Here is a 12845-nt window from a genome sequence, read left to right on the forward strand (position 1 = left end):
GTGTTTCCCAGTGCTAAATCTTTCTAAATTGCTGCATTTGTAAATTTTAAAAGCCAGTATAAAGAACAGTAGTGGTAAAAAAGCCCTTGTGGATTTAATTAATTCATTTTTTTTGGTTAATTCTCCTTTAAGGGGGTGTGGCAGGGGCGTGTCCTAAGCCTACATATGTTTGTTAGTATATGTTCCTTATTCCCATCTCAAAATGTTGGGAGGTATGCCTCTGTTTACATCCACATCCACTTTTTTTTAAACGGACAAGGCCCTATCCAGATCTGGTGAAATGGAACAGAGCAGATGTAAACGGATGCCATTCGTTTACGTTCATTATGTTTATGTTCATTTGTGGCAAGAAATATTTTTGTTTATATTTTTGTAACCTCTGATTTTGTCTCTGCAACAACTTAAAGGGCTTGTAAACCCTCGTGTTTTTTCACCTTAATACATCCTATGAAAATTTGGGTAGTTTATTGTGTTTGTTCTAAAATTCTCTTTAGTATGTTATTTACTGACATTTTGCATTTCCTAGCCCTTTGTGACAATTTTCCAAAAATGTCGGTCTTGCTGACTTTTTTTTAGGGGGGGGGGGGCTTCAGAATTCTCTGCCTGTAGGTTCCTGAGAGATAAATCCTGTCCTGGGTGGAGGTTGCTTCCTGATTCAAAAACCAGTCAGGTTTTATGGTAAAAGAAAAGGCCTACAGGCATGGCATTTGCATTAAACAATAATACAGTATAGTACACTTTAAAGTGGAGACTACACTGTATCTGAGCGCCACAAATAAAAAAACTATTTGATTCATTTTTTAAATTCAAAGCAAATTCATCCATCTATCCATGTCTCTATACTAAATTTTGCTGAAAAATCACTTTGAAAACCACCCCCTGGCATTTCTGGCTAGGGCCATCTAGAGTAAGGGCAGATGAATACATGTAGCATTTACTTCCTGTAGTCCATCTGCCCTTACCTGAGGCATGCAAGCAGAAAGGTGTGCTGAACTGTGAAAATGTATGACATCATATGCCTAGGCCTGGAAACCAGGAAATATCTGCAGAAATTTAAAAATAAAACCTTTAAAACAAGTAAATATGATATACTTTCCTATCTATTTACTAACGCTATCAGCATAAATAAAAATAGTCAGTGTTGATTGAGAGAGTGAAGTTCCACTTTAAACTGATGTGGCCTCTGGTCTGCATGGGCACATTTATGTAAAAGATTAATGTAGACTTAGTATAGCTAAGTATAACTAGTATAACTATAGTTAAAAAAAAAATTCAGATTTTTTTCCCCATCTGTGTCCCATTGGGGAGATTTCCCTTTACTTCCTGTCTCATAGCCAAACAGGAAGTGCGATGAATTCCCTGCAAATTAAAGGAATTCCTTGTGGACCCCCAGGCCACCAGAAATAGTGTACCCATTGGAAGATTTCCCCTCTATTACTTTTCTGGGGATAACCCAAAATTCTGAATTTTCTTTTACTTTCACTTTCAATGATAATGATGATAGTAAACAGGACAAACAGAGAGGGGGAATCTCCTTAACGGGGTACAGACAGCAATAAAAACTGACAGATGTTCTATCCCCTCTCTACTCTGTCCAAAACTAAAAAAAAAAAATGTATAAAGCCTGATTAAGGAACTTCTCAAACATCTGCATCTTTAATAATAATCTTACCCAAAAAAGTATATCACTTGAACTCCACACTTTCTGCATTAATTAAAGGCTAACAAGGTAAAATATACTACTACCGACACTAATGAAAAACGTGAGGAAGATGTTTTACCTGCCAAAGTAATTATATTTCTGAATAGTTCTTAGCTTTACACAACCCTACCACACAGCACAGCCCAGCAGGTGACACCCATTTCTATGTGTAATCTCCATATTTGGGAACTTCTGAAAATGTACGATTCCTGATAATGGGACAGAGCAGGGGGTGGGGTAGTGGGCAAGTCAATTAAAGCGGGGTTCCACCCAAATTTTGAACAATATCTGTATGTATTCTCTTCCTTGCCTAGATGCTGACATGCCGTTTAAAAAAATTTAAATCGCCGTAATTACCTTTTATTTTTCTATTCTTCTTTGCACTTCCTAGTTCTCCTCCCGTGGGAGTAGGCGTGTTTCTAGCCTCTCCCAGACTCCTGGGAGCTAGTCTCAGGCTTCCCAGGATGCCACTGAGCATGTGCGGGAATGAGCAGTGAATGCTGGGAGCACAGCATTCACCACATCCAGGAAATAAATGCTTGTGGGCTTCAAATGCCCACAATGAAGATGGAAACCGCCTGCAGTGAATAATATAAGTTATTCTTTCCGACGAAATCTGACACAGGCGGACATATTACACACAATATGTGAGTATGTAATGCTGAGAAGAAAAGTTTGTGAATGAACTCAAAAAAAAAAAAACGATAGATAGGTGGACCCCCGCTTTAAGAGGCTTAGGTCTGGAAACTCCAGTAAAATACACCAATATACATCAATATAAAAAAACACAGTGCTATATATACTGTTTATAGGCTATAGGCTATACCCATTCTCTTTTACCCCCATTCTCTTTTACCCCAATAACACCAAGACTCACTCTATTAAACCATTACCCCAGCATTACACTAATTTTCCCCCGAAATCCCTGACCCTCCTGTTGCCTGTGTAACTAAATCTGACTGAGAGACACTGGCTCTGTAAGGAAGGCCAGATTCTCAGCAGCAAAAAGAAACCAGTACAGGCATATGCGTGTGCACATTATACTGCCCATGCTTCTATGCACTTCTATGAGGAAAGGTTGGATGTGCAGTAGTGGGAAGTCGCACGCAGGAGTTAGCATGAACTGGGTTTGCTGCCCAGTGGCCTATATAAACTGATGCATAGCAGAGAGAAGTTGCTGCATGGTCTTCAGGTTGTCCTTGCTTTACCTGAGACCTGACCTGCTGATTTGTGTATGACACAGCTTACTCCCTGGACTTTGCTACTACCTTCTGCCTTATTTATCAGCTCAGCTGCTACTGACCTTGGATTGCTTCCTAAACCCTGTCTTTGCCTCCTGATTTTGTTACCATGGTTGTCGGCTGTTACTCACCTTGGCCTGCTTCCTGGACCCTGTCATTGCCTCCTGATTTTGTTACCATGGCGCCCAGCTGTTACTGACCTTGGCTTGTTTCCTGGACTTTGTCTTGCTTCCTGATTCTCCTACCACACTGCCCTGCTGTTGCTGACCTTGGCTCATTTTTTGTACTCCACTCCTGTCTCCTGTTCCAGTACCAAGTGGTTCCTGTGTCTGGTTACTGTTCACTAAATTACAGCTTCCATCTTTACTCATCTGGTTGTGGCACAGGTCAGGTCTAGCCTTTAAACTCCAGTACTCATGCCACTCTGTGCCCACTCTAACTTCAGTAGTGTTGGGCAAGAGATGCAAGAGAAGCCTCCACAGCTACTAGTTTCTACCAGGTATGTAATAGGCTCTTCAACTAGTGGCAGCATAGGTGGTGTGGCCACTCCTCTTCTTCACCCTCTGGGCACAGGTATTGAGTACAGATCCTCAGGAGGTTCCAGGCCAGAACCAGGTGGAAGCACTGCGCATATCTGAGCAACTCATCCTGCAGGATCTGCTCAATCTGCATCTCTGGTAGATCCAGGAAATAAGCCAACCAAACCCACAGCCGCTCAGTCTCATAGGTGGTGACTGTGGGGTCCGGTGAGGGAAATAGTTGTGGTCTCACAGTTTAGAGAATGTACTCATTAATTGTTTTGTTTTTTTGTTTTTTAAAGAATACATTTGTTTTATTAAATTTGTGGCACAAGAAATCTGATACATACTTTTCACACATCTGTGTCAGAATAAAAGCAAATAACACACCTGGTAATACAAAAATGGGATTTTGACTATGTACCAATAAAACGTAGAATATGGACTGGAATTCAACATCTAGCAAGTAACAGGCCCAAGTTACCACTTGAAGGGCAGCTGAAGTGGGGATGGGGTCTACCAGGCTGGGTAAGGCCAGGTTTTGATTCAGGTTGGACACCAGTATTGTACCAGTAAGGGTACAATTCCCTAAGGGATCGTTTCTACAGGAAATTGTAACAATCATGGCGAGAGGCCACTTTTATTTTTCGGAGATTAGGAAAAAAGAGGACGCGAGAGAGAAAAGAAAAAAATGAGCAACAAAAAGAGGGAAGAGGGGAGAGGAAAGAAAGAGGGGAGTTGTGCGGCGGGAAGGGGCGACCTAATTAGGCAGACAGAAAAGTGCTAATTCAAATATTATCCAAGAAAAGTTAATAGTTTGGGTGATGTGGAGAACCCCATCCACACAAACCACAAGTCTTTAAATTTCATAAAACTCAGGAGCATCCGCATGTAGCTCTTCCATCCTCATTACATAATTCAATTCAGTTACCCATTCCCTAATGGTAGGGACAGTGGAATATTTCCAGTACCTGGGAATCAGAGCTCGACCAGCTAAGATTAGAAATTGAGACAGGCCTCTTTTGATGGAACCAAGAATCATGGATAAAAGAGCTATCTCCACCTTTTCTGGCTATTGTTTACCCATGATTACTCATGATTACGTGGCCTAACATTAAAAATGGTCTTCTTAAACGGTCTGATATAAGGACAGGGCCACTACAGGTGGAGATGAGTGTTGCCTGGCTTTCCGCATCTCCAGCACTGGTCCAGTATGGAAGGATTTATTTTATGGAGGAATTCTGGACTCCTGTACAACCCAGTGAATATTTTATAGTCCCTCTCTTGTGCCTGGGAGGCTATTGTCAATTTGTAAGGAAACAAAAAGCTTTATCCCAATCTTCCACAGAGGGGGCGCCAGTCTCAGATGTAGAAGGGGGCGATTGGGGAAGGCACTCACAAGCAGTAAGCCGTACAGTTTCCAAAATGTCATGTGAGCAATCCGCATCGAGGACATAAACTCATTAATTATAATGTGTAACCAATCAGACATTCTGGAACTGCAGCCATTCAGGGATGATCTGACACAGTGAAATGACAGTGTCAGAACTTCTAAATTGGCTGCAGTTTCAAGATTTCTCATTACACATTGGTTACACATTACAATGAAGGAGTAGATTCTCTGAGCCTATGAGACCACAGTTATTTGACTCACTGCGGTTGCTAGAGCATGTTTACAGACGTTCTGGGCCGAACATAGCTGGGTTATTGCCATCAAGTTACCAAGTACAGTGGTGTAGTGGGTAGCACATTCGCCTAGCAGTAAGAAGGGTCGCTGGTTCGAATCCCAACCACGACACTACCTGCCTGGAGTTTGCAAGTTCTCCCTGTGCCTGCGTGGGTTTCCTCCGGGTACTCCGGTTTCCTCCCACATTCCAAAGACATGCTGGTAGGTTAATTGGATCCTGTCTAAATTGTCCCTAGTATGTATGAATGTGAATTAGGGACCTTAGATTGTAAGCTCCTTGAGGGTAGGGACTGATGTGAATGTACTATGTATATGTAAAGTGCTACGTAAATTGACGGCGCTATATAAGTACCTAAAATAAATAAATAAAAAAATAAAATAAGTATGGTAATCTCCTTATCATCAACCTGGCAAATGGTTAGGACCCTTTCACACTGGGGCGGTTTGCAGACGCTATTGCCCTAAAAATAGCGCCTGCAAACCGACCTGAAAGTGCCGCTGCTTTGTCTCCAATGTGAAAGCCCCGAGGGCTTTCACACTGGAGCGGTGCGCTGGCAGGACCTGAAAAAAGTCCTGCTAGCAGCTAGCAGCAGCTCCTTCCCTGCTCCTGCCCATTGAAATCAATGGGGCAACGCGGCTATACTGCCGGAGGCGCTTTGCGGTGGTTTTTAACCCTTTCTTGGCCGCTGCAAAACCAGCCAAAAGGCTGGCTTCTGTCAAACATGGTGCCATACATACGGGCTGGATGTCGACTTTTTTCTTCCATGGGTTGCAGGAAAGAAATTTGTGTGATTCCCCCATCAACACAAACAGTGCTGACAGGGGGGTCCCTCCTGCCGAGCAATCATCTGCTCCCGATGGAGGTGAACAGGGGAAGCAATCCCCGCTGGGAGAAGACAGTTATTGTTGCTAGCTGCTATAGCAGCCACTAGCGATAATCACAAGCAAAATCCGGCAGGCTGGTTGTACCCAAGTTGATTGATCGATCAACGTGGTACGATCAGCCTGCCCACACAGGGTTCAAATCTATGGCCGTCTATGGCCGGCCTAAATTGTTCTAACCCCCCCCCCACACACACACACCTTTCCTCCACAGTTGCCCTTCTGCCTTAATTCCAGAGCTGCTGCCTTCTCAAGTTTTCCAGCCTCTCCAACAAAAACCTTTTCCATACTGGTCACACTTGCATATTGACATGAATGGAGCCAGACTTCAGATCTGGAGGAGGCCGCAGCTCTGGAACTATGGTAAGCAACTAGGGAGGGGGAGGTTTGTGATGTTTAGCTTGCTGGGGTGGATTTAGAGCTAGTTGTTAGAAAGGTACAGCAGTACCTAAAAGGTATTTTATTTATTTAAACTTTCCGTGATCCAAGTATCACCTATTTTATGGACATCTTCTTCAGGAATATATTTTACGCCTTAGTGCCAGGGCCAGCACATCTAATATTGGAATTATAAATTTTATAAATTACTCAGGCAAAATTTTTTTTTATCAGTTTTAGGTAATTTTATAGGAAGGTGTAAATTACAGGGAAAATAACTGCTACCAGGACAGGTCCTAAAAAAAGGGTAAGAGGAACTGCTGGTAAACCTAAATTGGGAGAATCTAAGCTGTTGCGTGTAATAAGATGATATTACAGCCCAGAAAATAATATAACATACATAAGACATAGAGTACATAATGAACAGTGTGATTACACAAATAAAATGAATGCATGTTCGGTTCTTACTTTTGAATATATTATCATTTGAAGATTGAATTTTAGCTGGATCCAATTTTATTACACAAGTTTGTAATGTTTGTGAGATTAATATTTGTTATGTACTTTGTACAAATTTCACTGTGCATTATCGTAGTACATAGATCTTAACAGGCTCTCAGTGTTTGACATACCAGTTTCTTAAAACTCTAATGCCCCGTACACACGATTGGAAATTCTGCCAGCAAAAGTCCGATGTGAGCTTTTGGTTGGAAATTCCGACCGTGTGTATGTTCCATCGGACTTTTGCTGGGGGAATTTCCGCCAGCACAAGATTGAGAGCAGGTTCTCTATTTTCCGACGGAAAAAGTTCCTATCGGAAATTCCGATCGCCTGTTGTAGTTGCGACGCGCAAAATTCCTACGCATGCTCAGAAACAATTCAACACATGCTCGGAAGCATTGAACTTAATTTTCTTGGCTCGTCGTAGTGTTGTACATCACTGCGTTCTTGACGGTCGAAAGTTCAGAGAACTTTTGTGTGACCGTGTGTATGCAAGGCAAGCTTGAGCAGAATTCCATCGGTAAAACCATCCAAGGTTTTTCTGACAGAAATTCCAATCGTGTGTAAGGGGCATTAGAGATAAGAAGTTCCCAGATCTGCACATCTGCTGTGCCCATTAGGAGGGGTTCCACTTTCCCTAGATTTTTTTATTTTTAATATTAAGGAGAACAGATCAGGAGGAGCTGGAACACATAGAGTTGGGTTTATATCCTCCAGGTGGAGTAGAGTTGGGAAGTCTCGCCACTGGAGTATCAGACATATAGGAAACTAGGAGCTGACTCAGACCATCAGACTCCACCTATATCTTAAATGTCACCTTTGGTATGCTAATCCTTGAGTAAGGCAGTCAAAAAACGAGACGTACTACAAGAATATTGTAACCTATAATGATCACATTTCACCCTACATCATTTTACAGCTGCTCCACAAATGATTGGTTGCTGTGGGTTTTTATGTGTGGCATATCGTATTTTGTTTAGAAACTCTCTATGAAGAAAACAGAAAACAGGTTGGTTGTTTTTTTATCATGTATGTAAGTGAAAAATCACCTTATATTTTGTCTCTGTAAAAAACACAGATAAACTCTGATAGATACAGTGATGCAAGAAAACAGGGATTATTTCAGAAATAAATAATAACTTAATAATGTTATATTGATATGATTCCTTCATGCATAAAACCATAGTGTAAATTCTTTGGCTGTTTTATAATAGACCATTAGGTACAGTCTCAAAGGGTAACTCTGCCTGCTATTATATACCATGAAGTATAAGAATTAGTAAATAACATAACTAAAACAGAACATTATGAACTAAAACCAAAGCTCTCAACAGCCTGGATCTAGCACATGAAAATGTCCCCCCCCCCCCCACCAGGCCAATTTATTGGTTGTGAATTTTTGATGTGCACAATTTTATTTACGTTTATTCATCTAAACTAAATGATGGTCTGTATCCAAATATTTTCTTTTTTAGTGTTGGAAAGAATAGGGAAAGAGTCAAACCCCTGTCGAGTTTTACTGCTAATGAGGCTCTATTGACAATGGTTTCAGAAGACAGGAAGTGATGAAAAAACTGCAAAAGGGACACAGACAACAATAAAAAAGTGATAGGGGTTCTAGCTTTACCCTATTCTACTTAAAAAAAAAAAATCCGTATTGCTGTTGGAGATGGAGAGCCCCGGATAGTGGTAAAAACTGAACAGCGTTTCTTAACCTTCCTCACTCTATTCAAAACAAAACAAAAAAAAGTTTTGCCTGGACATATTGTACATTTTAAATACTAATGGCCTTAAATGACTACTTGGGTTGGTGAAAAAACAAGAGTCCAACAAAGTAGAGTACGATGGAAAAGTTTGCTGATCTGTACATTACCTGTATTTATAATCCGTATGTTGGCAATTACTTGTAATATTTTTACATATTGTTTTTTTTTTTTGTTTGTTTTTTATAAAATACTGGCTGCTATAATACGTTTAATGATAATTACATATTTCTGTCCTCCTTATATACCACTAATGCTGGTTACACATTTTCCAATGATAGTACGTTCACTAAACTTATGCTGAAATGTATGCAAAAGACAACATATGTGTGACACCCCCCCCCAAAAAAAAAAAGGCAGGTTAAAAATACAGGATGGAAGTATATGAAAGAATGGCAAACTTGAAAATGTTTTACAGTAGTTATATACTGTATATGTAACTGTACCATTTGGATGTCATCTGTGACAGTCAGCATGCCTGTACAATCAGAACATTTAGGTGCATAGAGAAATGTCATAATATTTTAGTGCCTATTCCACTTGAGGGTTTGACTTTGACATAATCTAGATTTTTCTTTCAGCAGTATGCAAGGGTGGCTCTTTATCTTTGTGTGTGACCTTAAATAGAATTATTTAAAACACACATTCAACAGTTTTTAATGCCATGTGTGGGGACACTGAATGAAGCACCAGAAGACCAAAACAAAAGTAAACTGGATTGTAAGCAACAGATTGCAATGGATGTGGCTAACATAAGAGTACATGTTTTTCTTTTTTTTTACTACAACTAGAAAGAAGCTTGGATATGATCTGATCAAACACTATAAAAAAGTTACACTTGCAAATAGAATTCTAGGATGCATCACTCGAGGGATCGCCAGCAGGAGGAAGGAGGTCCTGATTACCCTATATAGTGAGACCTCATTTAGAATACTGTGTCCAGTTTTGGAGACCCCACTTACAGAAAGATATTGTATAAGATAGAACAAGTCCAGAGATGGGTAACACAAATGGTGAAAGGTTTGGGGGTAAAACATTTCGAGAGCGACTTCAGGAACTTAATATGTACAGTCTGGAGGACACAATGGAAAGGGGAGACGTGATTGAACCCTTTAAATACATCAAGCAGGTGAATAAGGTTCAAGAGGGCAGTATTTTCAATATGAAACCAAAATCAAGAACACGGGGACAGGACTAACTGGAGGAAAGTTCAAAAGTAATTTTAGAAAGTATTATTTTACTGAAAGGGTAGTTAATGCTAACAGTAAACATGCTTGGGACAAACATAGATCTATACTTAGACAAAAAAGTAATTAAAAAACCAACAAACAAAAAATAAATAAATAAATAAATAAATAAATAAAAATGGCAAACTTGATAGACTGCTCAGTCTTTTTTTACCATCACTTTTCTATGTTTCTATAAAGTTTGACAATTGTTGGAAAAAAGCTATCTATCCTTAAATTTACTGGACTATTTTGTAAGGTAATAAATGCAACATGCAGTGACCAGGTACAAAGTGCAGTAATCCAGGGCACCTAATCCAAGAATAATCTCTGAATTTACCACAAAAAAAAAATGGAAAATGGGTTACCGCATTTTGCCCACGGTCACTGCACTGCTGCTTATAATTTAGAAAATGTTAGTTCATAGCTAAAATAATAATAATAATAATATAAATATGATAATAAATATACTACAATAATAATATTAATAATATTATACCACCACTACTTATAATAATGATAATATGCTGCTACTGCTGCCGCTGTTGCTGCTGATGATAATATTGATATAATAATAATAATCTTGACTTTCCTAAAGTCAAGCAATTTGCTACTTCTTTATGTCACATAATATATAAAAAATAAGCAATTACACAACAATACAAACTTTAGAAAAAGTATACGCATTTTCAAAATATACACAGAGTTCAGTATTTTCCTGCCCCCTGCTTTTCTAACTGTCCTTGTTTTTTTTTTTAAGTACGTGTCCTCCTTTTGCCCTATTTTATTAATGGCTCAGAAGTGTTTTTAGCCTTTGCGTGCCAGTTTACATCCTGTTCTCGATGGTGTTTTTCTTTTCACCTCTTCAAAAAGGATCAAGTGATTTTGTCTGTTTCCCTTAAGCCTGTCTCTCTTTCCTCTAATCCTTGTGTCCTGGCCTCTCATCACCTTACCTCTGTATGACTCCCAAAGCACCACATATTATTCTGTACACTTAAACTCTAACGCAGGTTTTTTTCCTATATAGAATATTAAATAAAAGTGGTCCTTACCTTTGAATACTGCCTGCTTTGACATACTTGACTTGTTGATATTCTGCTCTTGCGTAAAAAAGTTTTCAGATCCCCTAATTTAATTACGCACTTTTCTTTTGTAAAGCCTCCTCATTTGTTCCGACAGCTTGGGAAGCACCCTTATTTTATAAAAAAAAAAAAAAAATCAAATCTGGTCCTGATAGCTAGCCCCTTCTGTCTGTCAGTCTGTTTGCTTGACTTGTCCAGGCTCACATGTGGGAATTTCAGAGAATAAAATTAAATCACCACCGAGGTGACTCAATCCTTTGATCCAATCACTGTACTGCCCTAGGCCTTTAGCCAATCACCTTTATTCTCAGTCCCCTATGAGGATGAGCCTTTCTTAAGCAGGCTTGGAAATGACTGCAGCGAAGTCCTCCCCACACTCCACTTGTAATGCTAACTGGAAGTGCAGGGCTGCAGTGCTCATCCAATTGCTGCAAGTTAGCAAACACATTGGAGGGGACGCAGCCAGAGCAGGAGAGACAGGCGTTTGCTTACTGATGATTCATTAATGAACTTGTCAGGGCATGGGCTGAAGCCTGCTTCAATGAAGAGACCAGTCAATAGGTATATTGATCTCAATAGATAAAGCTCGCAAACTGCTGTGTATTTAGTTTCCCATTCAGACCAGTCATATAAATGTATTGAGACACAGATTAAACAGTTTTATGTGTATGAGGAATGCATAGTCTTGTCAAAAAACGTAAACCCACTTGAATTCGTGTTTTCCATCCAAAATTTGCAGATTTAAAACAATTTCTCTGTGTAATGTATATTGTCATCCAAAGAAAAGCTCTGGTGCATATTCTTAACTCTAGGAAAACAGCTACATTTTTCGACAAAATACATATATGCCCGTCACTTTACCCGCCAGGGAATTTGTATTTTGTCCATCCAGTTCTGAGATTTATGCCGCGTGCACACGGTTTTGCCGTCGGAATAAACTCTGAAGGTTTCTCCGGTGGAATTCCGTTCAATCGGTCTTGCATACACACGGTCACACCAAAGTCCGACCCTCCAGAACGTGGTGACGTACAACACGTACGACGGGACTAGAAAAAGGAAGTTCAATAGCCAGTAGCCAATAGCTTCTATCTTGTACTTGCTTCAGAACATGCGTCGTTTTTGGTCCGTCGGAACAGCATACAGACAAGCGGTTTTCCCGATAGGAATTGGTTCCGTCGGAAATATTTAGAACATGTTCCATTTCTAGGTCTGTCAGAATTTTCCAAAAAAAAGTCTCATGAGGCATACACGCGATCGGAATAGACGATAAAAAGCTTCCATCTGATTTTTTCGGTCGGACATTCCGCTTGTGTGCTATATACAGCACAGTCTTGTCTGACAGGGGAGAGGACCTGATTTTGTTTCTAGGGCTTTTTCACACGGGCAGCCAAATGGTGGTATAAACAGTCAGCTGAGTTGCCCCCCAACTAAATTCTAACATTACGGCCAGATGGGGCTGTACTGTACACATGCTGGGGCAATTTTGGCTTGGCCTGCAGAGTTTGACAGAAAGCACCACCTGTTAAAGGAGAAGTCCAGCCTGAGCTTTTTAGGCTGGACTTCTCCTAAGGGTCACAGGAGTGCAATTCGTTTTGCACTCCTGTGACCCGTTTTCAGCTGAGAGCGGTCTGAAGTCCGCTTTCTGCTGACGTCATTGGAATCAGTGCAGGCAGCGTGTCATCTCGACTTAGGAAGTCTGGATCCACCAGCTGCCTGGACTGATGGCCGTCTCAGCCTCCCAGCGAGCCGCTATGAGGCTGAGACGGCTGCTCCCCGCCCCTTCACAGCTCAGCGCTCCAATGAGCGTGGAGGAGCAGAGAGGAGAGCTGCTGACTGACAGGCAGCAGCTCTCCGCTCGGGAAGGT

The 12845-nt window shown here is 40.6% G+C and overlaps 1 protein-coding gene across 1 annotated transcript in view; it reads right to left on the bottom strand.

Moving 5' to 3' along the window:
* The window catches only part of KCNJ14 (potassium inwardly rectifying channel subfamily J member 14), a 92542-nt gene extending 81142 nt beyond the window's left edge, over window positions 1–11400 (bottom strand). The window contains exon 1 of the mRNA XM_073602768.1: window positions 10951–11400. The gene's annotated coding sequence lies outside the window, so the exon portion shown is untranslated. The remainder of the gene's footprint in view (window positions 1–10950) is intronic.
* Window positions 11401–12845: the final 1445 nt, after the last annotated feature.

Source organism: Aquarana catesbeiana, linkage group LG10, assembly GCF_042186555.1.
Source record: "Aquarana catesbeiana isolate 2022-GZ linkage group LG10, ASM4218655v1, whole genome shotgun sequence".
In the NCBI taxonomy this organism is placed as follows: Eukaryota; Metazoa; Chordata; class Amphibia; order Anura; family Ranidae; genus Aquarana; species Aquarana catesbeiana.